The following is a 27,552-nucleotide window of genomic DNA, read 5'->3' as shown; positions in this document are numbered from 1 at the left end:
TTTAACCAGGACCATGGAAGACCAATACCAGATGAGCACTCAGATCCTGCGCGGACCAGCTGGCGGGGGTATTCGCAGACAGCTTTAATCTCTCTTTACACCAATCTGAGGTCCCTTTCTGATTCAAGAAGATGACCATCATCCCGGTACCAAAGAAAAGCCAGGCAGCATGCCTTAATGACTATCATCCGGTGTTTCATGATTAGTCACGGCACAAATCAATTCCGGCCTCCCAGGTTGCCTGGATCCACTATTGTTTGCCGATCACCACAACAGGTCCCCCACAGCAGATGCTATCTCCCTGGTCCTACACTTAACTCTGGAACATGTAGATAACAAAGACAGCTATGTCAGACTCCTATTTATTGACTATAGCTCAGCTTTCAACATCATTATTCCTATAAAACTCATCTCCAAACTCCGTGGCCTGGGGCTCGGATCCTCCCTCTGCGACTGGATCCTAGACTTCCTAACACACAGACCGCAATCTGTAAGGATAGGCATCAACACCACCTCCACGATCATCCTCAACACCGATGCCCACAAGGCTGAGTCCTCAGCCCCTTACTATACTCCTTATACACCTATGATTGTGTGACCAAATTCCCCAACAACTTGACTTTCAGGTTTGCTGACGACACCACTTGCAGTGAGTCGGATCTCAAATAATGCTGAGACACAGTAGAGGAAAGAGCTAGAGAATCTGGTGAACTGGTGCGACGACAATAATTTCTCCCTCAATGTCAATGAAGCGAAGAAGATAGTCATCAGCTTTAGGAAGCGTAAAGGAGAACATGCCCCTGTCTACATCAATGGGGATGAAGTGGACAGGGTCTAGAACTTCACGTTTCTAGGTGTCCAGATCACTAACAACCTGTCCTGGTCCCTCCATGCCGACACTATAGTTAAGAAAGTCTTTACTTTCTCAGGAGGCTAAGGAAATTTGGCATGTCCACTATGATTCTCACCAACGTTTACAGATGCACCATACAAGCATTTTTTCTGGCTGCATCACAGCTTGGTATGGCTCCTGCTCTGTCCAAGACCGCAAAAAACTACAAAGGGTTGTGAACGAAGCCCAGTCCATCACGCAAACCAGCCTCCCATCCATTGACTGTCTATACTTCCTGCTGCCTCGGAAAAGCAGCCAGCATAATCAAGGACCCCACACATGCCGGACATACACTCTTCCACATTCTTCCGTCAGGAAAAAGGAACAAAACTCTGAGGACACGTACCAACTGACTCAAGAACAGCTTCTTTCCTGCTGCCATCAGACTTTTGAATGGACCTACCTCACACTAAGTTGATCTTTCTCTTAGCTATGACTGTAACAGTACATTCTGCACTCTCTCCTTTCCTTCTCTATGTACGGTGTGCTTTGTCTGTATAACGCGCATGAAACAATACTTTTCACTGTATACGAATACATGTTGGGGTCTTTTAAGAGACTTCTGGATGAGTACATGGGATTTAATGGGATAGAGGGCTATAGATAGGCCTAGAGGTGGGGATGTGATCGGCGCAACTTGTGGGCCAAAGGGCCTGTTTGTGCTGTGGCTTTCTATGTTCTATGTTCTATGTGACAATAATAAATCAAATCAAATCATATTTAAAATCACTGGTTTTGCATCTTCAGAATAGAATACAAAACAAGAAAGTAACATTAAAATGGCACAGATTTTATTTTGGCTATAGCATTGTGCACAGCTTTGTGCACCCCATTATAAAAAGGGTATAAAAGCACTAGAAAAGTTTCACTAGGGTATTGCCAAAAATGAGGGGCTATGGTTCTGAAGAGAAACTAAAGAAATGCAAGATTTTATCAACAGAAGTTTTTTTTTCATTCATTTGTGTGACATTAATTTGTGCTAGCTGGGCCAACATTCGTTGCCATCCCTAGTTGCTCTTGGAACTCAATGGCTTGTTAGGCCATTTACGAGGCAGTTGCGAGTCAACCACATTGCTGTGGTTCTGGAGTCACATGTTGGCCAGGCCAGGTAAGCATGGCAGATTTCCTCCCCTAAAGGACATTAGTGAAAATTGAAGTTTTTGGTCTGCAAGATGGTGGCAGGGGAGTACAAATATCAGATAATCATAAAATGAATGAAAGAGAAGATTGGTGAAAAATAATCTTTGCACAGAGAGTGGTTGGAATTTCTGCTCCAAACTCTGCCTCAAAGGGATTTAAGGATAAGAATCACAAATGGGAGGAACGGGGGTTTGGGAGTCAATTTGGGCAGAAATAATCAGGGTGGTGATTGAGCAGGAGTTTTGTGTGGGATGATTCCATTCAGTCCCACAAGCTTGTTCCGCCTTTCGAACAGATCCTGGCTGATCTGTGCCTCAACTTCATTTCCAAAACTTTCATCCGTATCCCTTCATACCCTTCCCGAATAAAAATCAACCAGTCACAGTGTTGAAAATGTCAATTGACTCAACATCCTCAGCCTTATGGGGGAGAGAGTCCCAGATTTTCATTACCCTTTTGTGAAAAATTGCTTCTTGATTTCATTCCTGAATGGCTGAACTCTCACTCCCAAGATTGGGCTATTGTTCGGGATTTCTGGTTCAGAGGTAACAATTTCTCTGTATCAATCCCATTGCATCCTTTTATCAATGTGATCATCCTTCAGCTATTTAAACTCAAATGAATAAAAACAAGTTTATGGAGCCAGTCCTCATAATTTAACATGTTTAATCCCGAGCATTACTCATCTTAATTTTGTGCAATACTTAATCAAAAGGCCAATATCCTCAGGAGTCTGACCCAGAGCTGAATGCCATGGGCTGGAAAATACACTCCCGCCGCTGGCATGCTTGAAGGTGAATGGGGGGGGTGGGCATGTAAAATCCAGTGGGCAGCTTACCCTCTGCCTACCTACGCATCTCTGCCCCCGCTATAATTTACCAGCAGCATTAGTGGCTTCAAGCTGCACGCCTGCCAGTTGAGGCCCATAACTGAGCAATTAATAACCACTTAAGGGCCCTGCAGCAGTGGGAGGCCCATGCCAAGGTTTCCCTGTGTGCTGGGTGGTGGTGGGCAGGGAATGGGAAGTGGGTATCCCCCATGTATTACTTTCCCCAGTTTCCCTCCTTCCCCTCAAGTTCTCTAAAACCCCAATCATTAAGTGACATTGGGGGATCAGCTTTTAGCCTGGGTGGGCTCACCCTAACATATTAGAAAGGCGTGCAGGGATCAAAGCCATAAAATCCAGCCCTTTGTTTCAATGGAGGCCAGACCAAGGTTATGTACAATGAAGCAAAATGCTCTTTTTGTCTTTTTGATTCAAATTTTGTACAGGTGCATGAGCTTTGAGTCATTTGCATATACTATAATCAAATCCTGCTGTGCCTCTACTGTTCCTAATCCCTTGGCACTATCCCATCCAGTATCGCTACTATTGTCTCCTTCATTGGCAGTATTCTCTTTTCTCAGGTACAAAACAGTTACTTATGCCTCAGCCATGCCTCTGCCTCTATAAGATCTACCTTTTGGTTCCAAATTGGTCTTACCCTTCCTTTGAATACAGTTTTACTATTTATGTGTTTCTGAAGGACCTATGGATTCCCTTTTATCTTAGCCATAAAATGTTTCATCTACTAATCTTAATCTAATTTCTAGCACTGTACAGCTCTTTGTAAAAATTTCATTAAAGACTTTTTTGCAAAGAAAGTCTATTAAGAAGGAACGGCTAAGGACCAAAGCAGCCCTTGGGATCTAATCCTTAGAATTATGTGTGTGCATAGAGATGATATAGATACAGAAATGTCTCAAGTTTTATTTCTGTGCAATGACTGCACTTTGGAACATGGATCTGACCAAGACTGCTGTACTTCCTGCCTAATTAAAGAATTAGTTGAATACTGGGATTGGGAAAAGCTCATTAAATACACCCACTATGGAGTTAGACTTGAACCAGAGTCAAATCACAATTGATACCAATGTAATTAGTACCAGCCTCTTATGATCTTGAATATGATTATAACTTTCTTGTTATTATCTATTTGCATGACTGGAGTAAATTGTGGTCGGTCCATTCTAATGTGTGTCAGAACCCTCTTGCATGCAGTCAGAGGACTGGGGCCTGAGCAATTAAGCCAGCAAGCATGGAAAGCCGCTAACACTAGCCCAACATCCACTCCTCACCCCAACTAAAATTGGGAACCAAAGATTCAAATCAATGCTAAGAATTTGTATCAGGGTCCAGGCATGACTTTTCCCAGGCTCCAGGACCACTGGAACCTGCTCCACTTGGCCAGATCTTGTGCTTTCATTTTCATAAGCTTACTTCCATCCCCCAACTACACCGCTGGTCACAAGTTTTCCCTGTCTCATAAATATTTCTATCAAGTTTCCTCCTCATGCTAATGTTACTTTAATCATTAATCTTCAATCTCTGATACAGTTAATAGATCATCCGACTTCTCCCCTGTATGTGTATGTTTATATTTCCCTTGTCCCTTTGCTCGCGTCCTTTTCAAACTCTGTTCATCTGTTGTATCTTTCAATTCTAACAGAGTCTGCACCGGAAATGCTAATTCCTTCCTTTTTACACAGGTGTTGACTCTCCTGTTGAGTATTTTCAACGTTCTTTGTTTTAGATTTCTAGGGTGGAATTTTCCAGCCGTGTTTGCCCCGAATTCGGAAAATCCCACCCAAGGTTAACGGACCTTTCCATGATCCGTCCCTCGCCCGTTCCGATTCCCGTGGCAGGCAGGATGGTAAAATTCCACCCTAGTGTCAGTGGTCCAGTTTGTTTTTTGTCCACATTCTATGCAAAGATGCTATGAACTTATGGCTTTCAGGATTTTATAATCATTAGCACCATTGGAAAATGGAGGAGTTAGTGTGGGGTGGAATTTTTCCAAGACCCCCTGCCCCCGGGCAGGTTCAGTGTTTGCGGTGGGGAGGGGGGGGCGGGGGGGGAGAATTCAGTGGGAGGTACAAAAATCAGTGTTACGCCAGCGTGATCTTAAAACGGGATCTTCCGTTGGTGCCCGTTATGGTGGATCAAGAAACCCGCTGGAGGACGGTGTGAACCTCATTTCCATCAGAGCTGAAGAAGAGTCATACGGACTCAAAACATTGGCCATGTTTCTACCATCCCATTGCACTAAAAAAATTAGCGCAGAGGGTGGGAGATTCTCACATCAGACAATTCGCGGGATTCGCCTATGTGTTCCCGCCCCGATAGCGTCTCCCAGCACCAGATTTCCAGCAGCATCAGCTCCCACTAACTTGGAATTAATGGTCTGACCCCGCTGGAGTAAAGGTGGGCAATCGGGGCCTACAGAGGTTTGGGCAGTGAGGGGGGGGGCTTGCCACCTGGCCATTGGCAACTTGGCAGTGCCAGCCTGTGCCCCCTGTCACTGCCGAAGAGGTAAAGTGCCAATACCGAGGAGCATCTTGGAACTGCCCATCGGGCATGGGGCAGTGCCATGGGGAAAGGGCCTATGGGGGGCCTGGGGGTGGGGCCTGATTGGCGGGGCCTGGTGGGCCAATCAGTGGGGATGGGGGGGTCCCTATGCCACTCAACAGACAGGATTGGTGGGGGAAGGAGGGAAGCTAGCAATTGGGGCAGGCTGGGATCAGTCTGCTGGGTGGATCAGGACTGCAGTGGGGTGTGGTCGGGACTGCAGGAGGGGGTCAGGACTGCAGGAGGGGTCGGGACTGCAGAGGGGGTCAGTCCTGTCGGGGGAAGGGAATCAGGGGTGGGGAGGCTGGTGATCGGGGTGGGCCATGAAGGGGGGGGCGGTGTTCGGTGCTGGCCAGGAATATTTGAGCGGCCACCGATCGGGCTGGGGGTACGGGGTTGGGTGGGGGGGGGTTGGTGGTGGACTGCGGGGCGGGGGGGCGTTGGTGGAGGGCCAGTGATGCGGGGGTCACCAGGCTGTCCAGCAATCAATCTGGCCAGCAATCGGGAGGCAAGCAGACAGGGGCCACTGCGCATGCGCCGATCTCGGCGCTGACAGATCGGCACACGCACAGTGGTTCGCTCAGCACTACAGCGCTATGCTGCGGCCTCTCCAGCAGGAATAGGCCCCGCTCCCTGAAATCTAATGATATTCACGCTGGTGACCTCTGCAGTGCACAGAGTGTGAGAGATTCTTCTCTGAACCCCCACTGAAAAAGGCAGCGTGAATTACTCCAGTTTTCACGTGAATTCGACACTTCAAATTTGTTTGGGAGAATTCTGGCCGTTAACTTTATTTCTCTCTCTCCACAGCTGCTGCAAGACCTTGAGTTTTTCCAGCTTGTTCTGTTTTCAGGAGGTCGATCTTCTTTCTTCCATAGAAGGTCAGTAATGTTGGGCAGCTTTTCAATACGACAGCAGACTACATGCCATCAGGCCTGCCTTGTTACACAGTATGGTGCAAAACACCCAGTTGTATAATTAATGAGGTTGGAGCCAGAAGATTTGGCGCATTTTCCCACCAGCCTCTGCTGTGGGAAACACTCCACATTCCCACCCCACCATGGGACTTAGTCTCAGATGGGTGAATTCTGACTGTGGACTCTGTCGGGCTGCGGGGTCATATGTACTTTCACTGACTCAGGCATCAACTGGTTCCTCCTTTGCTTTTGCATTTATGCTGCTGCTGAAGGTCATCTATCTCATAAAGCCCATGGATAAGTCACAATGTATAACAGGGGCCATATCTGCCTCACGGCTGCCTACAACCATTCTCCAAGTAAGCTGAAGTTGGCCATGACTACGTCCTAAACATTGGGTCCCAAAATCTCCACAGCAGCAGTAGAAAAAGTTGCATGAGATACAAATGGTCTCTAATAACTGAGGTCCACAATGGTACTATCACATGGTCAATAACATAATGTATCAGCTGTGTGGGAGAGAATGGACATTTTGTATTTTGGGCTACTCACAATATTTAGACAACTTTCTGTGGTAATCTGCAAAAGGACAAGCCCAGGCAGTCTGCTGTTGTGCCAGCCTCCATGCAACTTAGCATGACAGACCTCTGTATCAGCACCACTTCTCACCAATATCGCTGCTAACCATTCACTGCTGGTATTCAACACCCTGGGTGCACTAAAGGTGGTTTGAGGCCCAATGTTCACCACCAAAACCCACACATCTGTCAATCCGATCTCCTGGAACCTGAGGGACTACAATACCTAATTGACAGGAGGAACCCCGGCACTGGGGCTCCCAGTTTCATGGTGGACATTTAGTTGCGGCATTAACCCCAGAGGGTGGATATCCCAACCCTCACCCTCCCATTTCCCCGAGAACCGCTGTCCATTCAGAGGCCCACAGCTCTCCATTAATAACTATGCCACTGCGAGCAGAGATTGCTGTTTGTAATTCACTTAGGCCTTCACTGGGACCTTCATAGGATCACTGGAAAAAGGTAGCCGAGGGCGAGATTGGGGTCACCAGGAGAGGGTACTGGTGAGAGACAGAAAGGTGACATTGCAAAGGAAGGGAGAGCAGTTGAAAGAAAGAGACTTTAGACCACTTTAGAGTCCCAGTCAGTGTCTGAGGAGAAAGACCATCCTCCCCCTGCAAGTCTTCCCATCCAAAACGTAATGAGGTGGAGGCAGAGAGGAACAGGGTCACTACCCCATAACCTCCCACCCAATCACACAGACTTCCAAACTCACCTTGGGGGGGGATGGGGTCAGTAAATTCCACTCTCTGGTCTTGTGTGGGCATCTGTGCCAGTGACTGCTTCAAGTGTGGGTGGTAAATATTCTTGCTCTGGCAAATGCTTCAGGAAATTGTGTTCTGCAAACACATACGAATGAAGGGCGGATTGACGTCCTTGCTGCTTTGTAAAGACAGCACCAGGTACATTATGAATAAGTAAGCTTCTAATAATGTTATTGTATGGTACACATTGTACACAGCGGAAAGAAGGAATGACTGAAAGATAAATAGCCTCATAAAGAATTGGGTAAAACAGGCAGATTGGCCTCCCGGTATGCAGCCCATTCAATTTCCCGTTGGTTTCAACATCCATTTATTGCCATTGCCAAAGCTGCAAGTTCCCGCTGTAGCTTTAATGTTGAGAAGGATTGGGTTTGAATAGGAATCCGTGAATGGCAGCTTGGCTCAGTGGTAGCATTCTTGTTTCTGAATAAATAGGTTCCACTTCAGCAGTGGAACGCATAATCTAGGTCGACACTTTTCCGCAGTACTCGTTGAAGATTGTCACTGCCCTCTCTCAGTAGAGATTTTGGAAGATCCTGTTTGCCTGTTCCAGCGGATATAAGAAAATGATATGGTAATTTTTAGAAGAATGCCCTGAGGTTCCGACCAATGTACCTTCTTTGACCAACATCTGTGGAACAGATTGTTGCTGTTTGTAGAAGTGTGGCTGTGGAGTGGAGTGGCTGGCCATGTTTGCCTCCAAAAGCAGCAGTGACTACACTTTGAGGAATAATAACTTGCCTGTGAAAGATCCGGAGATGGGAAAGGCACTAGATAAATGCAAATTTCAGTCCAGCAAGGATGCAGAGAAGATGTGAAATATGTAGATCAAGGTGCACAAGTCACTTCAAGAAAATGATTCTGCAGCAATCCTAAACTATCCCACAAAGAATCTGTTCTACAGAGCAATGCAGTTTTAAATTATCAGCACGAGGAAGAAATTTTGAATTTATATCCGGGACAGAGAAGCACAGTGGCAAAGTGGTTAGCACTGCTGCCTCACAGCGCCAGGGACCCGAGTGCGATTCCAGCCTTGGGTCACTGTCTGTGCATTTTCCCCGTGTCTGCGTGCGTTTCCTCCAGGTACTCCAGTTTCCTCCCACAGTCCAGAGATGTGCAGGTTAGGTGGATTGGCCTTGCTAAATTGCCCCGAGTGTGTAGGTTAGGTGGTTTAGCTATGATGGATGTGCTGCATTGCGGGGATGGGGCAGGGGTTGGGCCTGGATGGGATGCCCTTCGGAGGGTTGGTGCAGACTCAATGGGCTGAATGGCCTCTTTCTACATTGTAGGGATTCTATGATTCTATAACAACATAGGAGACAGGATAACATATGAGATAACGGTACTGAAAAATTCTGATGTTGTCACAAATTGTGTTTTCCACTGTCCAATACCTAAAAAATGTCACTGGAAAGTCAGTTTTCTGTCACACCCAAATTTGGCATTTAGATGGAATTATTATAGCTCAACACTAGCATTTTACGGCTCTCTGTGGATCTCACTTCTTAAGCAAGCGTCATTTAATTGGTTTCCTTTATTCAGCTGGTTCTGTATCAGTAAGAAACACACAGGTTTTCCTTCCTCTTTAAATTGTCTGCCTGACGTGGAAAACCAATAAAAGTTTGAAAAACAAAATAAAACTTTTAAAGCTGAAATTGCCAAACTTGTAAACTAAAATCAAGGAGTTTATTTATGTTCCAGTTGCAGCAGTAAATGCATCCAATAAAAGATGCCAAAGTTTTGAGTTACATAATTTCTTGCTTTTCTTCATTAATTTCAGTTAAGTTTATTTGCTCTATGTGAAGAGCTATAACCTATGAGGATGGTCTACTAATTTGGCAAGGTTTTGAAACCAGCCTTCCTAAAGCTACTTACAACAGATTTGTCAAATATCGCATTTTGAACAGGCGAGTGCAGGTAGAAGCCTCAATCTGTTCATTTGGCCATCTAATTTACCTAACCTGGATGAAGTTATGGATATCCACACAGCCTTTCTGCATTATCCTAATCCCCAAAACTGAAGTACTGCTGCAGTCAATTTGACACATTATAGTTTCACCAGTTACATATTATTGAGTGACTCATGTTCTGAATCATGTATTTACAATGTTCTTGTGTGCTGATACATTCAAATCTTTTTTCTTTTTTTTCCCCTCCTCTTCAAAAATCACCGATTCTTGTTTGGCACATTTCTAAGTGCTTGATACGTCAACTGGGCAAGTCTTAACAGAGAACATCTATAGGTCACTATAGTGTTCAGACCTGTCTTCATCTGACATACACAAAAATGCACTTTCCAACAGGGTCATAGATAATGATCAGAAGTGGTCTTCTCATTGTTTTTCTCCCTATTATATGAAGAGAGGAGCAGGAATAGGTCAGTCAGCTCATCGAGCCTGCTTTGCCATTCAATGCAATCATGGCTGATCATCCACTTCAACGCTTTGTTTCCACACTATCCCCATATTTCTTTGTGTCATCAGTGTTTAGAAAACTGTCAATTTCTGCTTTAAACATACATAGTGACTGAGCTTCCACAGCCCTGTGAGGTAGACAGTTGCAAAGATTCACAACCATCTGAGTAAAAATACCTCTCCTCATTGCAGTCCTAAGTGGCTTCCCCATTCTTTTGAAATTGTGTTCCCTGGTTCTAGACTCTCAAACCAGGGATAACACCTTACTTGCATCTACCCTGCCTATCACTTTAAGGATTTTATAGGTTTCAACAAGATCACTTCTCATTCTTAGAAATTCTAGAGTATACAGGCTCCTTTCGATCTCTCTTCATAGGACAGACGCGCCATCCCAGGGGTGAGGGAGAACTGGGAGTTTCTGAGAATAATTAAACCACCAAGTGCTGCCTTTTCCAAGATGAACTAATTTAACACAAGACAAGGGATTTGACTTAGGAGTATGTGATCTATAGAATTTATAATTACAAGCCATCAAAAGAACTGAAGTAGACTTGTTTTGACGGATGACGGCATCTGGTGATACCAGCAGCTTCATTAGCTTTATCTACTCCTTTAGACCATTGTAACAGAGAGTTCAACTACTGAATCATAGAATCATAAATCATTGAACAATTACAGCATTGGAGTCCATTTGGCCAGTTGTATCCACACCAACTCTCTGCAAGAACTCCGCCAGTTTTTATCTGTAGCCCTGCAAATATTTTCCCTTCAGTTAATTACCTAATTCTCTTTGAACCCAGATCGTAAACATTCACTGGATAATAAAGTTATTCCTCATGTTGCTGTTGCTTCTTTTACCAATCACTTCAAAATGGTGTCCACTGGTTCCTAACCCTTCCACCAATCAAAACAGTTTCTCCCTTTCTACTTTGTCTAAACTCCTCCTGATTTTGCATACATCTATCAAATCTCCTCTGAGTCTTCTCTTCCCCAAGGAGAATATCCCCAGCTTCTGCGATCTATCTACGTAACTGAAGTTCCTCATCCTTGGAACCATTCTTGCAAATCTTTCCTGTACTCTCAGTAATGACTTCTTTATCATTACTTTCCTTTAACAAGTGCCTTTTGGAAGTTCAGATACATCACATCAACCACATTGCACACTTCAACCCTCTCTATTAACTCATCAAAAGATTCAAACAAGTTAGCTAAACACAATTTGCCCTTAACAAATCTCTGCTGGCTTTTTTCAAGTATTTATAGAATCCCTACAGTACAGAAGGGGCCAGTCAGCCCATCAAGCCTGCACCAACTTTTGGCAGAGTATCTTACCAGGTCTTCTCCCCCGCACTCTCCCCATAATCCCACACATTTATCATGGCGAGCCCATCTAACCCACACATCTAGCCAATCCACCTAACCTGCACATCTTTGGACTGTGGAAACTGGAGCACTCAGAAGAAACCAACGCAGACACAGGAAGAACGTGCAAACTCCACTCAAGGCCGGAATTGAACTCGGGTCCCTGGAACTGTGAGGCAGTGCTAACCACTGTGCCACTGTGCCACCCAATTATCACAGATATTTTGCAAAATTGCCCAGTTCCTGCCTTTTGGAGCTATTAGGTAAAGTGTTTCTAGTTCTTTATTATTGCTCAGCATTTATCTGGTATAAATTGTAATCATGTTTCTCAATTGCTTTCTACATGCTTTTGCAGCAATTCACCCATAGTTTGGTTCATCATTGCCAGGACGTGTCCACATGCCAATGAGCACGCACAGTGCATGTTTGAGGGTCAAGTCTGCTCCTAGTTCCTTTGAAGTTTTAGCCTTCAGCCGTGAGGGACCCAGTTTCCATGTGTGACCACATGTAGGCACAGCTGAGGACTTGCTGAATGAGAGGCTGTGCACTGACAGGGGGAGGTTTACACACTTGGCTCTTTTCCACACTGCTGCTGCCAATGTGTAAGCAAAATATGAGAAGCAAACTAGTACACCAAATTGAAAAGTCTGCTAACTCTCTTCAGCCACACATAATAGATTCATCACATCGACCTGTTAAACACTCCATGGCAAATAATATTTAGCAATTAATCTACAAAAGACCCAGTCACGAAGAGGAGTTTGAATTTGATATTTTACTGTGACTCTCGAATATGGGATGAATAAAAGTCAAACAAAGTTAAAAATACAGAGAAGCAGAATATTCGTGCCAGGGTTTCATTAACATTGAGAAGGGGCCATACCCAGTCTGAGTATTTACACCCACATAGCTAGAAAGTTTGGAAGACTGTGTATAGAGATGTGGGTAGAGGGAGAGAGCGGGAGGGATCGGGCGGATACTGGAATCTCTAGAATGGTACTGAACACCCCAGATCTCACATGATCACATTGACCAAGTGGACCTCCCTATGTTTTAAAAGGATTTACAGGATCCAAACAGGACAGGGCAGTATCCAACCTCCTAAAGCTTTGGGAAGGACCCTGAGAACTGAAGTGAAAATGCACCCTTCTCATCTGGGAACAGCCCAGCATGGGTATATTGGGATGTTATCCCATAATGTGATATTAAAAATAATATAATAAGAATAATAATGTGGGAAATAACAGCCTGTGGGGTGCAGTGAATAAAGAACAGCACGTTATGGAACTGTCAGGCTATGTAATGCCAGACGGGCTGAAGGCGGATGCTCGTTGGTGTGTACGATGTATCTTAGCTGCATTCAAAATTTATCTGTTGATTTAAAATCCCATTTGCCTGTGAATTCATATTTAATTGATATTGGTTCTGGTTTTTGTCAGTTGAAGTTATATAAAGTGAACCTTTCATGGCAGCTTCTTCATTTGGGGGTCTATTTAATAAATTTGGTAACTTTGGTGTACAGTTCCTCCATGGGGATTGAATCATCTCAGACTGACCCCTGAGAGGTAACTGTATGATTTAATGTTATCCATGAGAAAAATCCCAGTAAACCAAGCAGGAAGATCCCAATCAAGGATCGCTCTGAAGTGACATACAGTCATCTCAGATTGGCCAGTGGGGGAGGGGGTGGACAGAGTAACATCTGAGTTAATTGAAACTGTTTTGTTTAAAATTCTCAATAAAAGGGTGTTGGATTTGGTGTGAGATTGTGTCAATCATAATCCTCAGTCTCGGAATTTAAGAATCAGGTAAAATCACCGCCAGCTAATTTCTCCTGCAGGGCCTTGGCAGTGCTGAGGGTCAGCCCCTGGAGTCCCATTGGCTCCATGGGGGGGGGATGACATGATATCTGACTTCTCCCCCAACAACCTCTGAACCAGTGTACCTGGTGATGCCAGACCGCTTCGGTTTCTACGTCTGGCAGTCCGCAGCTGTGTTTACAATTGCCAAAGCGCCTCATGGTTGCCCACCATGATCACCTCACACCCTCCATGGAGGTTCAGCAGCCAAGCAGTAGCCACTGGAAAGCCACCTCAAAGCAGCATTAGGATATGTAATAAAGTGCACAAGACAGACCTCAGGGCTTTGCACAAGAGAGAGATTTATGGCTAAGCATGACTTGTGTAGGCACATGTCAAATCAAGAATGGACCATTTTGGAGTAGGGAAGTAGAATGTTTCGCTTTCGGTACTGATGTAGTCCTTCAGGTTGTTGGTGATGTAGCCTATGAAGCTGTACATGTTGAGGACACTGATATGTTGGATGTCACGGCTGGGTCAGATGGAAAGAGGGACTTGTGCTCTGGGGAGGGAGAGATGGTTCTCCTCATTATTTGCTACCTCATTGCTCTGTGTTGCTGGCTGTGCTCCTCCTCTTCATTCTTCACTTCCTCATTCCCATCTTCATCTCATTTTTCCACTTCCTCCTCCTCAGGCAGCTCCACATTTTGCAAGCCCATTATTTTGCAAGATTTTTGTGAGGATTCTATAAACAATTATGAATCCTGGGTGCGCTAAATAACTCCTCTCGAGCTTGCTAGATACTGAGACATCTGTTACAAGATGTTAACAATTTGCTCAGTCTGAAGACTTCTCACTGCATGGCTGTCATTATAATCGGCACTCTGCTTCCGTGCCCAAGTTCCTGTGAAAAGTTTTGAGCCAGATGCTCAGAGTATAGCCCTTATCCCCCAGCAGCCATTATACTTCCCAGAAGAACAGAGAAGGCATTGAGGACTGGCATAGTATGAAAGTGCCATGAATACTGCCTGTACACTGGGCACAGACCTACATAACTCGTTGCCTGTGTCACAAACAAGTTGAACATGGAGCAAATGAAGGCCCTTCCCATTGAGGAACAGTGATGATTCATGATGGGGGCACATAGGGTTGTGTGTCCAGCCTCTGAGGCTCTGCACATACAGGAATCCAACAGATTGGGCAAATCCCAGAGCTCTTTTTCCTTATTTGTTAGGAAAGCAAGGTACGGCTTTCCTCCTCCGTGGGAAAGCTAATAAATTGTTGTCACCTTGCAAACAGAACATCAAGTGACCTTCCAGGTTACCGTGTGCTCAACAAGTTGACTGATGATGCTGATACCACCCAAGGTAGTTTGGAACAAACCAGAAGCATCAAAGATACAACCACTGAGATCTTCACTGTCAGATACAGCTTAATGCAGGCCCTGGTGTTGTCCTCCACTTCTCAGTCCAACATGTGGAGTAGGTAACTGACCATATTCCTGTTAAAAAGCAGTAACCACATATACGGCTCCTCTTAGATGTTCAGGTATTATGTTCTCTTACTGAAGACCCAAATGTTGTGCCCTTTCCTTCTTCGCTCTCTTCCCGCTTTCTTCTTTGGTATTGTCCTTTGCTATTATTATCTTCCAGATCTGGAAGCCTCAAAGCTGCTTCCAGCAGCATTCCCAGATGCAGCAACTGGGATCTTAATTCCCAGCACCATATATTTATTCACATATTGTAATGATGCCTGTAATCATTTCAGGCAGCTGCCTATTTATCACAGAAACCAGTACGTTGTTGTCACTGGAATTCTAATGTCATTATGGTAGGATGTGGTGCTGCACTGCTGGGGAGACGGTAGCATCGGGGTAATGTCATTGGACTAGAAATCCAGAGGTCCAGGCTAATGTATTGGGCACAAGGCAGTGGAATTTAAATTCAATTAATAATCTGGAATTGAAAAGCTAGTTTCAGTAATGATGACCATGAAACCATTGTCAATTGTCATAAAAAACCCACCTGGTTTACTAACGTCCTTTAGGGAAGGAAATCTGCCATCCTTACCTGGTCTGGCCTACATGTGACTCCAGATGCACAGCAGTCCACTGCAGTGTGGGTGATTATTACTTCCCCTCTGAAATGACATGGCAAGGCACTCATTTCAAGGGAAATTAGGGATAGGTGACAAACACTGACCTTGTCATCGATGTCCACATCCCATGAAAGGATATTTTAAAAGATGCAAACACTATGGTGCCCATTTTGGAATTGGAGAATGAGTGAAATGTCAGAGGCAGGCCCAGCATGGGTTGGGTGACATGGGCACATATTAAAAGCAGACCTTCAGAAAGGCCCCTTTGAGAGTTAAGTATTTCGTGGTAAAGTCCCTATACCTCAAGGAGATATCATGACTTGTCAGGTGAGTGGAAACTCTGTAAATGTTGTCTAAATGCTCGCTGACCCTGGAATTGATGACCTATCACGGGCTTTCCCTCAGAAACACATGTCCTTGTCACTGCTTATTGACATGGTACTGTACTGAAGCACTGAAAGCATGGTGTGGATTCACAAGACACAGCCACAGAAATAGCATCATTCTGACACCACCACCTGGTAAAGATAATCTGCAGAAATGCAGTTAGCTGCCGTGCCTTAGTGGATGAATGATGAACAATTCTCTCCTCATTATCCCATCCACTTGCCCTTTTGACATCCATCTATCTGGATGTGCCTACACAGTTAACCCTTGACCAGGTCTTTCACATCCGCACACTGTCATAGCAAAACTGTGTAACTTAGAGGGAGGAAAACAGCAAGGCTGTAAGTGGTCCCAGAGCGCAACATGTTACCTCGGAGTGAAAGCTGCAACATCCATGGTCCCATGCATTTGCACTGAGCCACTTTCCCCTCTACATCTTAACAGTACTCATTGATGATACATTGATAATGGTTAGAGCATGTAAACACACAGAAAAAGCACTGTAAGCTTAAAGGCTCATGATCGTTTTCACCTTATATTTGCTTAATAGAATGTCGCACAGAGGAGATGCTGGGAAGGGATGACTCCAGCTGACTCACGCTCCACAGATCTGGTGCCTTAGCCAGAATGAGGGACCGAATTTTAAGGGATTTTCCTGTCCTGTCGAAGTCAATAGACTTTGCGATGGCTTGCCACATTTTCTGGCTCCACCCCAACAGGGCTGTCAAATTCCGCCAATGGAAACCATGAAAAATCAAAAACCAAATCTGAAATTTCAATGCCAAAAATTATTGTTGCAAGAAAAACACAGGACCGAGATGATTGATGAGTGATGGACTAGATCCATTATTTGAAATCTGTTAGGATTTTCTGCTCTGTTGACTATAAAGGACACCACTTTGAATTTTCTTGTTTGTGACTCATTGGGCAGCATTCTTTCTTCATCTCATATGCAGGTGCTAAAACCTGTCTACACAGAGAAAATGACGATCTTTGACACATAACTTGGCAAGAATGATGTCCCACTTGTACATCTCTGTGAACATCATTCTACACAACTGTGAGAGCTGTTGAAATTTGGAACTGTATGCCAATTCACATTAATAATCATTTCAAAATAACATGTAGTGCATTGAGGAGAAACAGGGAAAAGTGTGGAAGTGTCCATCATAAAACAAATACTGTTATGCCTCTTAATCCCACAAGCAGAATGTTAGCCAACATTCTGGGAAGTTTGGAATCAATTCTTGCATGTCTCATGCTTGAAAGAAAAACAAAAATATCTGGTGCTTGCTCTACATTTCACCGGATATGCAATAAGTGGTAGGGTGTGGGAAACAGTTGTTACGGTACCAGACGAATAAACCAGACACCTCGGGCAGGATTGTTTGGCCGTGCTCGCCCCAAAACCAGAAAATCCTGCCTGAAGTCAATGGAGCTCTGCACCCCCCCCCCCCCCCCCCCCCCCGCCCCCCCGATACGATTCCCGTGGGATGGGAAAATTCTGGTCTTCAAGTTTAAATCTTACTGTGGCAAGTTGTAAAAGTGTATTGGCACCAGCAAAAATGATAATGAAAGCTGCTGAATTATTGTGGCAACCACACAAATGTCATTCGTGGCTGTGTTAGTAGCATTCTTGCCTCTGAAGCATAAGATTCCAGGTTCAAGTCCCGCTCTGGAGCTTGAGCACAGTAATAAAAGAAACTAACACTCAAATGCAACATTGCGGGAGTGCTGCACTGTCGGACATGCTGTCTCTTGAATGAGGAGTTAAACCAAGGCCCTATTTGGGTGGATGTAAAAGATTCCTTTGCACTTTTTTGAAGAAGAACAGCGAGTTATCTCTGGTGCCCTAGAAAATCTTTACCCTCACATCACAAAAAACAGATTAACTGGTCATTATCACATTGCTGTTCTTGCATTACAACAATGACTACCTTTCAGAAAGTATTTCATTAAGTGAAAAGTGCTTTGAGACATCCAATGATCATGAAAAGTGCTATATAAATGCAAGTTTCTTTCTTTTTAGTTCACAAAAATGCATCAGGGCTGTTAATTTGCCATTCTTTCCCAATCAGTCCTAATTAAGCATGTATTTGAACAAAGTTTTTTTAAAGTTTGTATATTAGTGTCACGAGTAGGCTTACATAACACTGCAATGAAATTACTGTGTATTTCGGGTACACTGAGGGAGAATTTAATATGGCCAATGCACCTAACCAGTACATCTCTCGGACTGTGGGAGGAAACCGGAGCACCCAGAAGAAACCCACACAGACATGGAGAGAATGTGCAGACTCTACACAGAGAGTGACCCAAGCCGGGAATTGAAATTGGCGCTGTGAGCCTGAAGTGCTAACCACTGTGGCACCGTGCTGCCTAAAAAGGAAGGAAAGCTAGAGATGGGTAATAAATTTGACTTTGTCATGTCCTGAGAACAAATAAAAAGATAACATTCATGAATTCTACAAAGTAATGATGTGGCATTCTGCAAGCAGCGAGTTAGGGCACCACTGGTGGTTTCCTTTGTACTGGTAGCTGCGTCAGAGTCAACAGAGATGGAACAAACAAAAGGGTGGAGCTCAGTGATAAATAAATGGGTTAAAATGCCATCGAGAATTATGATAATCAGTGCAATGGACAGAATTATAACAACAGCTATTTTATGTCGCAGGAAACATGTTATTCAAGTTACAGTAATATATAACATTTTGTTTAGCGGTTGCCATATTGAACTGTACTTTATTTCTTCGATAAGTTTAGACATTTACAAATCTAGACTTCACTAAAACAGCCATGCTATTTTAGTTGATTTTCATTATTTCTTCAAAATTACAATAATTTCAGAGTTATGGCAGTCATTCCTATCCAAAGCTGTCTACTTAGTTCTGTGGCTATTTGTTGCTGTAAAGCTGTTTGTTGGGAGTTTAAGGAACACCTGACAATTGAAGACATCAACCTCTCTCTCAACCAGCTGGTAACCTCCACTCTTAAAATGCATAAATATTACAGCTTTAGTGTTGCCAGAACTGATAGCACTATCTTGGTTTGCGTTGAACTAAACCTTCTACAGTATTTGGTCCAATGCCAGGTCCAAAAATATATTAGTGCTGGTGACATTGTACCAAGGTGAAAGCTCTGCCCAGAAAATAGAAGTAATTGTGCCATATCCAATCACTATTAGCACTGAAATATAATTCCCTTGCCATCATGGGTGCCATCACAACCTAGTGACTGCATCACAATGACTTTCCGTCCCTGATCTAGTCCCCTCTGTTAGAGTCAGTCACTGGCACAGAGCAATTCAAAAAATAGCACTTGCTCATGAATGATTTATAGGAACCACAAAACGCAGAAGCATGCATCTGAACATGTTATTCATGTACTTTCGTACATGAGCTACAGAATAATCTAAAGGGCCCTAACACACAGCCAGCCTGCCTTCACTGTAAGTTTTAAGAAGCAAAACTAAAAATGCCATTCAATTCACACGTCCCAGTGCAAAAATTTCACTGTAGGTTGTGGAGAATTCATTACACAACCAGATTAGCTGGAGATGTCAGAGATAATGTTCATTCTTTCTTTCTGTTTTCACAGAATGTGCCTTTATTTCCTTGGAACAAAGTGGGATTGTTCTGTCACAGAAGAGGGAAGCTTGTTATTCCACGAGGATGAAAAATGCGTTTTTTGTGCTGGATTACACCATAATGCAGGCAGCTGCCTGCAGTGAGGAAAGCAAACTGAACTTCAAGGAGGAATATGTGACCATTTAACTACATGTATTGGCTGTAATATAAAATAGAATTGAAATATGTGACTGAGTCTTCTGTACTCATTCACCATTCTTGTCTGATTTTAAGGAGTGCCAGGCAGTACACTAAGGAGGATGGCTTACCATATTATATTTTACAAGGTCTGAATTGAATTGAAAATATAGGGGGCTATTCTCCCATCGTGCCAAGCTAATCTTTTAGTGCAGCGGGCTGGGAGAATCAATCGCATGTGGGCCGATTTGTGGGATTTGTGCATGCGTTCCCACCGCATGCGCATCTCCAGCGCCGTATATCCGGCGCAGTCAGGACCATGCTGGAAACCGGCGAGAACAGTAGGTTTTAATCTGTTCTTAATGTGGTTTGCTGGCCCGGGACTGAAGTCGGAGTTCAGATTAACTCTCCATTTTCAGGGAAGTGTGGTGAGCTAAAGGATAATGCAAGAAGGTCGAAGTAAGAACTGTCTTAAAGCATCCTTATAAAACAATTCCCTCAATCCAGGTTTGGGATCACCAAGGCCTTACTTAACTGCAGCGAGACTTCTTTACTCTTACATAAAATGTAAAATTTTTTTTAAATGCTGGAAATAATCAGCAAGACTCACTCCAGTCATAGAGGGAGAAACAGAGTTAAAGGCCTGTGACCTTTCATCAGAACACTTCGCTCTTTACTCTTATTCTCAACTCCCTTTGTAATAATGGCTAACATAGCACTTGCCTTCCTAGTAATTGCTTTACTCGTATGTTAAATTTCAGTGATTTGTTTTCATGGACACCTAGGCCCCTTTCAATATTAGTAGTCCCCAGTCTCTCAGCATTTAAAAAAATATTCTGCTTTGTTATTTTTCCTACCAAAGTGGCTAATTTTGCACTTGGTACACCTTATATTCCATCGCCACATCCCCAATCATTTAACCTGTCTATATTCCTTCACAGCCTTGTTGCATTCCCCTCACCGCTTACTTTCCCAAAGAACATCATCATCATCAGATATCCTGGCACAATACATTCAGTCCCTCACCTTAGCCATTGGCTGGAATTTTCTGGCCATTCACGCCGACAAGATTCTCTGGTCCCACTGCGGTGAACTGAGATTTGGCTGAGCACCAAATTCTCTGTCCTCGCTTGCAATGGCAGTCGGGGGCAAATGGTCGGAAAATTCCAGCCATTAGTAGAGATTGTATATAATTGAGGTCTAAGCACTTTATCTTGTGGCGCCACTGCCCAAAGCAGTGTTAGAGGCAGAAACTCTCACCACATTTAAAAAGTACTTGGATGTCTATGTGAAGAGCCATGGCCTGCAGGGCCAAGGTTCTAGCGCAACAAAGTGAAATCAGGGCTGGATAGTTCTTCATCAATGGGTGCAGGAATGATGGGCTGAATGGCCTCCTTCTGCATCATAAATTTTCCATGACTCTATGATTACCCACCACTTTTGGCCTGCCAACCTGAAAATGACCTGTTTATTCCTACTCTCTCCAATTTCTGTTCACTAACCAATCCTTAATCCATGCAGATATATTACACCCTAAACACATGAGCCCTAATTTTGTAAATCAACCTCTTGCATGGTACTTTGGGCCCTATTTTACCATTTTGATTCTAAGTGCTGGGTGGACTTGAAACTGGGAGTGTTTCAGATCTGACTTATAGACCCGTTCTCAGGCGCCCCCATATGCATTCTGCCTGAAAAAATATCAGCGATTCCGAATCGCGCTGCACAAGCCAGTGGGTGGGACTTAATACATCCGAAATCCTGCAGCTCCGATTGGTGCTTTTAAACTGCGCATGCGCAGAAACAAAATGATAGAATGCGGCTCCCCTGTCACATTGCTACCGGACTGGATAATGCCTCCCCCTGGCCCCTACAGACATTGCCGCACCCCGACAACATTACTGACCCCCTTATCCCCCCACACCCCCCACCACCCAGACCGATCACGGGCCCCTCCCCCTGACCTCAGGCAGAGCGGCAGCAGACCCCCACTTCCCCCTCACTGATCTCAGGCAGAGTGGCAGCGGGGACCCCCCTCCCCCCCCATGACTGATCTCAAGCAGAGAGTCATCGGATGCTCGGCACTTACCTCCTCACTAACAGGAGCGTCCGAATCGGACTTTTGTGGAGCATATCTGTTTCGTGCCGATTCTGGATGGGCGAACATGGTGGTAAAGGGGGAAGTGCTGGTAAAGTTGGGCGTGCAGCCCATTAAGTCAATTTAAGTGCATGCAAATGCATTTAAATGGCTGTCGTGCCCGTTTTGGGCACGGTCCCGATCGAGGCCATTTTCGAGCCTTGGTAAAGGGGGAACCGGTGCGGAGGCAGGTGCGCATCACACTACTCACCTCACACCCGACTTTACCAAGTTTTTGCGCTCGCAAATGGGCGCAATGCGATGGTAAAATCGGGTCCTTTATCTCAATACTTTTGAAAATCCAAATATACTAAATCCACTTACTGATTCCCCCTTGTCTACTCTGCTTGTTACAATCTCAAATATTCAAACAAATTTGGCAAAACCAATTTGGAGCATTCACCATAAAGAGGGTGGACAAAGTTTAAAAATAGTTTACTGTGTCATTTACATCATCCTCAAAGGGGTGGGTTTTCCATGGGCTGGTCAGATCACACATCTGGAATATTTTAAGCTGCAAATGGAGCTGTGGCTGGGGCTGCTATGACATACGTGAGCCCTGCATTGGAATTCTGATGGAAAATAGCAGAAGTGACAAATAGATAAGGTTAAAGCTAATTTTGTGGGGTTACAAGTAGCAAGAGTACACTTCCACGAGAATGACTTTGTAACCTAACACAGAGGCTTGTCTATCCAAAGACTTTCAATCTTCTGATTTTGTGCCAGCCCAACCCTCAAAAGCAACCCTGCCCGTGGGATTTGCCCATCCAGCATTCTCAAACACTCAGTTGTCAGATCAAGAAAATCTGTGCCACAAACTCTGCTTTGTCATGAATGAGTAACAATATAAACTGATCTGGCACACAACAGATAACTGAACAAATTTGAGGCCATGTTGCAGTGCTTAGCTCCGTGCAGTACATAATGTTTGCACAAGATCCCCCCCACCCTTCACAATTTCAGTCCATAATGTTAATTATAATCTATAATTGGAATAAAAATAATGAGAAACATATATCTGAATTCCAGAAATTTTCTGGAAGCGGTTAAGACTTTGCATCAGTGTCAATTCAGAAAAGTTAAAGCTCATTTATCATGTAATTGTTTTTCAATTTAAAATAAACAAAATAAGGAAGTGGTACAGTCATAGCAGTCAGTATTCTTGCCTTGATAAAATTAATAACAGTTTTACAAGGGCAAAATATTAGCTCTTGCTTGCAGATCTTGTTTTGATTTTCATAAATATGAGAACAAAAAGTACGAATGCATTTATAAAGAAGTTCAATTCTCTTAATATCAATGCACAAGAAAGCTTCCTCCCACATTCCAATGATGTCCAGGCAAGGTGGATTAGCAGGGTAAATATGTGGAGTTCCTGGGACAGGGAAGGGGGGTGGGCCTGGGTAAGATGCTCTGTCAAAGAATAGGTGCAGACCCGATGGGCTGAATGGCCTCCTTCGACATTGTAGGGATTCTATGAGATCACTTCATGTTCTCCTAATCTCCAGAAATTGCAGGCCCATCCTACTCCACTCTGAGGCAAGTGTATACTCTAGCACTGCAGGTGTGGTCACAATGAAACCCTTTACAATCACAGCAAATTTTCTTCAATAAAGACCAATTTATAATTCATAATAACACGCCCAATATTAAATGAAACAGTGAACTACCTCGAGTCAGGCAATCATTCATAAAGTCCTCCTGATCTTTCTGTTGAAGACACAACAGAATTGCTTCCAGCCTGGAAGCTACTAGTTTTGCAATTTATTCAGAATTCTATTTAGGAGAGGGATGGTTGATTTGCTACTTTACCCCAGAGAATCTTTTCTTCAAGCAAGCTGAATTTAAAGATGGTAATAATTTGTCATCCATAATATTCCATGTGCATTTTTTAAAGAGATCAACAGTAAGAACAGCATTTTTGTAGCATCGTTAATGTAGCAAAACATTGGCCCAGGGACATAGGAACCGTTGTTAAAATTCAGTAGTAGAGTCACCTGCTGGGTCTCCTGCCCAACACCACTTCAAATAGTTTGAATAGGTTCCAAAAGCTTCTCTAAATGGAACTTGATCAATGGTATGCTGCTTTTCAAAAGGGAACCACAGATCTCTAAACATTTCTGTAGATTTTGTCAAACACTTGGGCGTGGATGGTGCGAGTGGAGTGGTTTGCAATTGGCACACAGTCTGTTTATGATAGATAATGGGGAAGCCAGTTACATTAAAACAAACATCATCAGCCCAGTGGCTGTCTGATGTGATTTCCAGGCAAGCTGACAATCGGGCAACCTGGGTAGCAGCCAAAAACAGCCAAGAGTGTGTTTGACTTCTCTGGACGTACAACCACATTTCCAATTATCAGCGCCAAAGGGAAGAGCATGCACCATGTATGCTCTACTCAATAATAGTCAGCCTTGAATAGCCTGAAGAAACAGCCGCTAAAAGTGTATTATTTTTTGTGGAATTCTTGCTCCTCCTGGCTTCACAAAAATACTGTGAACTGATCACAATAGGCTCCCTGGAGAGGCTCCTCCTCCACTTTTACAGTTTTCATCTGGCTTGGTTCAGCTATGAAGTTGCCGGGTTTCACAGGCCCCTCTCCCTGACCCCAATCAGCAAACTGCCCCTCAGTGTTCATTAAGCACTCAGCATCTTGGTGATCCAATGCCCGTGCATCCAAACTTGAAGATGGTTCCAGCCTCATGCCCAATATGGGTGAATATTGAAAAATGTCGCTTCACACTCTGCAGTTTGCACTATAAAATGTTAATTAAAGGATGAATTATATGCTCATCAATAATGGTTTCAATTCGCGTGGTATGAAAATTTCATAACTCTGGAGTTACTTAACATTGCCTATGATTATAGTGCGAACAGTGCACTCAATGGGCTAGAGAGTGCCAAGGCAATGATGGCCGGGTAGCCAGGGACAAACCCACTTTAGCGGTTTGGGGAACCTCTGGTTGGATTTTTCTGCCAATTTTGCAGCCAATGAGCCACAGTCACAACTCCAATCCCTTTAAGAGATAATTGCCACTTACAAAAGCTGCTGGCCATTCAGAGTGCCGGCAGCTCAGCAGCATCACTGGAAGCAGTGGTCACTGCTGGGACTGCACCCCACTGGGATTCATGGCAAGGACATTGCCTTTGCAACAAACTAAGTGTGGCTGGCGAGTTGTAGGTTCAGTCAGGCAGGTCCCAACAATTGGGTGGGGTGTGGAGCGGTGGCAGTTGCTGGTTATGAGTGGGAGGGTGGGGGGGGGGGGGGGGGTTGATTGTATTGGTGGATGAAATGGCTTCTGCTCTCAACCCTCCATACTAAGGATGACATCAGATGTCACATGACTTCATCACATCACTTTGCACAAAAATACTTCTCCAAACATCCCCCATTTCATCAAAAGTTAAAAACAAACTGCATTCACTATCATTTGCAGCTGCAAGTCAGGCACATACATGTTCCAAAATTAAAACCATCACACATGTATAGAAAATCAATCATTCCATTTTGACCCACTTATGTCTGTCCTTACACACATTACACAAATAATCCTTAAAGCACTCAGATTTTCGAATGGGGTTATTACTGACTGCTTAGTGTCCACTCGTTCCAGGGATGATGTTGCCTCTCTGGGGAATTTTGTTGCTGTGGTAATGTTTGCTGCTGATCTCTGACCTTCACTGGAGAATGGCTGACCCCCTGGAAGTGATGCTTGTTCAGTTCCTTGGGTGGTTGGTGAACTCACATCTTCCTTATCAGCTGTCTGGTGGGAAGGAGCAGTCTCTCTAGTTCCACGGAGATATCTATGGTTATGGCATTCATTTTCACCGTGTACAGTGTCATGTTGGCAAGTGGCCTGACTTCGACTGTGAGTTTTGAATATTTGCACTCTGGGGGCTGGAATTTTCCAGCCGTTCACGCCAGCAAGATCTTGCAGTCCTGCCGATGGCACACCCTCGCCACAGGTTTCCTGGCAGCGAGGGTGCATTCAATGGGACCAGATGATCTCACTGCAAAACATGCAGCGGGTTTCATGGAAAATCCTGCCCTGGTTCTCCAATTCTCAGCTCTGGCAAGGATTTGGCAGCTTTATTGAAGTAAATGTTTTTTGTCATTTCACTTTGATTTTATCGGTCACTCTTGTTACTACTTCTGGTTTGATAATATTTTAACTGTTGGAAGAGTAGCTTGGATTTGGTGTGCCATTAGTTGCTGAGCTGGACTCCTTTCCATGCCTTCAGAAGGCATGTTTCCCCTTACTGAGTCTGATTTGATCATATCTGTGCCGGATCCACTCCATTTTTTGATGATCCCTTTGGTCATTTTCACTGCTGCTTCAGCCTTTCCATTCATTTGGGGATTATGAGGCAATGACTTGTGGTGCTAAATTTCCCAATTGTTTATGAAGTGTCTACAGTCTTCACTGATGAACTGAGGGCCATTTTCACTCATCACAATAAGAGTTTTAACAACACCAGGTTAAAGTCCAACAGGTTTATTTGGTAGCAAACACCATTAGCTTTCGGAGCGCTGCTCCTTCGTCAGATCCACTCCATCTGACGAAGGAGCAGCGCTCCGAAAGCTAATGGTGTTTGCTACCAAATAAACCTGTTGGACTTTAACCTGGTGTTGTTAAAACTCTTACTGTGTTCACCCCAGTCCAACGCCGGCATCTCCACATCATGACTCATCACAATGTCAGGAATGCCTTAATGGCTGAATTGTACTTTTCAGAATTCTACGATCTCACTGTGGTCATTGATGTCAGTTTGTTTAACTCTCAGTGGTGTGAACAGTCATCAAGGCACTTCTCCAAACAGTGGTTGTGTTGCCATGAGGGCTCCTCTGTGGGCCACAGAGTGTCCGATTAAGATGGGTCATCCGCCACAAGCCTACAGGAAAGTCGCTAGGATTCACCAGGTGGCCTTCCCATGCAATGGAAGGCCCACCTACCACTGCTAAAATCCCAATGGTGATGGGAAGAGGCCCTTAATTGGCCAGTTTTGTGGCACAATTGGTCTCTGGGCAGGAGGGACATCCTCCACCTTTCCTTCCACTGATATAATGGCAGTAGGATAGTGACGAGCACTCCCCCACCCTTTTCTCCTGATTTTTCCGAACCCTCCCCTGCCTCTCACGCTGCACTGGCATTCCCACAAAATTTAACCTGAAATATGGATTTATCCATCGGTCTTTCTGAACTTGATAAGTGGAAGTCAGGATGATTAAATATTTCCCACTTGATGGATGGAATGCAAATTCGCACAGCTATTCTTTAAAAAATCTGTAGTAAAAATGAGTTTGAAGTAATTAGAAATGTAATTAAGAAATTAAATTAGGTGGAAGAAACAGGAAACCAGATGTTCATATAAAATAGGAAATAATCTGATTGTTAGTTGTACTAAGCTTATTTGATCCAACAAACAAAGAGAATGCTTCTTAGACAGGAAAGTAATTAAAACTTCCAAAGGACAATAGAACTTTAATATGTCAGCCGCAAATTTGATAAATTGACTGGTGGCTCTGTGGTTTTGACCACTGGGGTACAAGTAAAAAACCACAGCAACTGCAACATAAAAAAAATTGATGAATGATCCAGAAAATTGTGGCCTAGTTTCTACTAACTGGTGATGCTGCTCCTTAATATGTCAGTTAGAAATATACTTAGGAAGGAATGTTTTTACTGAAATATTATAAATATCTCATGATATCTGGGGGGAAGTGGTGCAGTGGTATTGTTTGCTAGACTAAGAATCCAGCAACCAAATGTAATGCTCTGGGATCTGGATTCAAATCTCACAGTGGCAGATAGCGAAAGTTAAATTCAATTTTGGGTGGCATCATGGCATAGTGTTTAGCATTGTTGCCTCACAGCGCCAGGGACTCGGGTTCAATTCCAGTCTCGGGTGACT

At 44.0% G+C, this 27,552-nt stretch overlaps 1 protein-coding gene and 1 long non-coding RNA gene across 2 annotated transcripts in view; one reads left to right on the top strand and one right to left on the bottom strand.

Moving 5' to 3' along the window:
- The window catches only part of LOC144495914 (uncharacterized), a 45,917-nt gene extending 26,364 nt beyond the window's left edge, over positions 1-19,553 (top strand). Inside the window, exons 2-3 of the long non-coding RNA XR_013498356.1 lie at positions 6,231-6,301; positions 19,336-19,553. This is a non-coding gene — a long non-coding RNA (uncharacterized LOC144495914). The remainder of the gene's footprint in view (positions 1-6,230; positions 6,302-19,335) is intronic.
- LOC144495886 (LIM and calponin homology domains-containing protein 1-like) overlaps positions 1-27,552 on the bottom strand; it is a 355,764-nt gene that overhangs the window by 217,535 nt on the left and 110,677 nt on the right.

The sequence above is a fragment of the Mustelus asterias genome, chromosome 1 (assembly GCF_964213995.1).
Source record: "Mustelus asterias chromosome 1, sMusAst1.hap1.1, whole genome shotgun sequence".
NCBI classification, from domain to species: Eukaryota; Metazoa; Chordata; class Chondrichthyes; order Carcharhiniformes; family Triakidae; genus Mustelus; species Mustelus asterias.
This window is presented reverse-complemented; position numbering and strand designations above follow the sequence as displayed.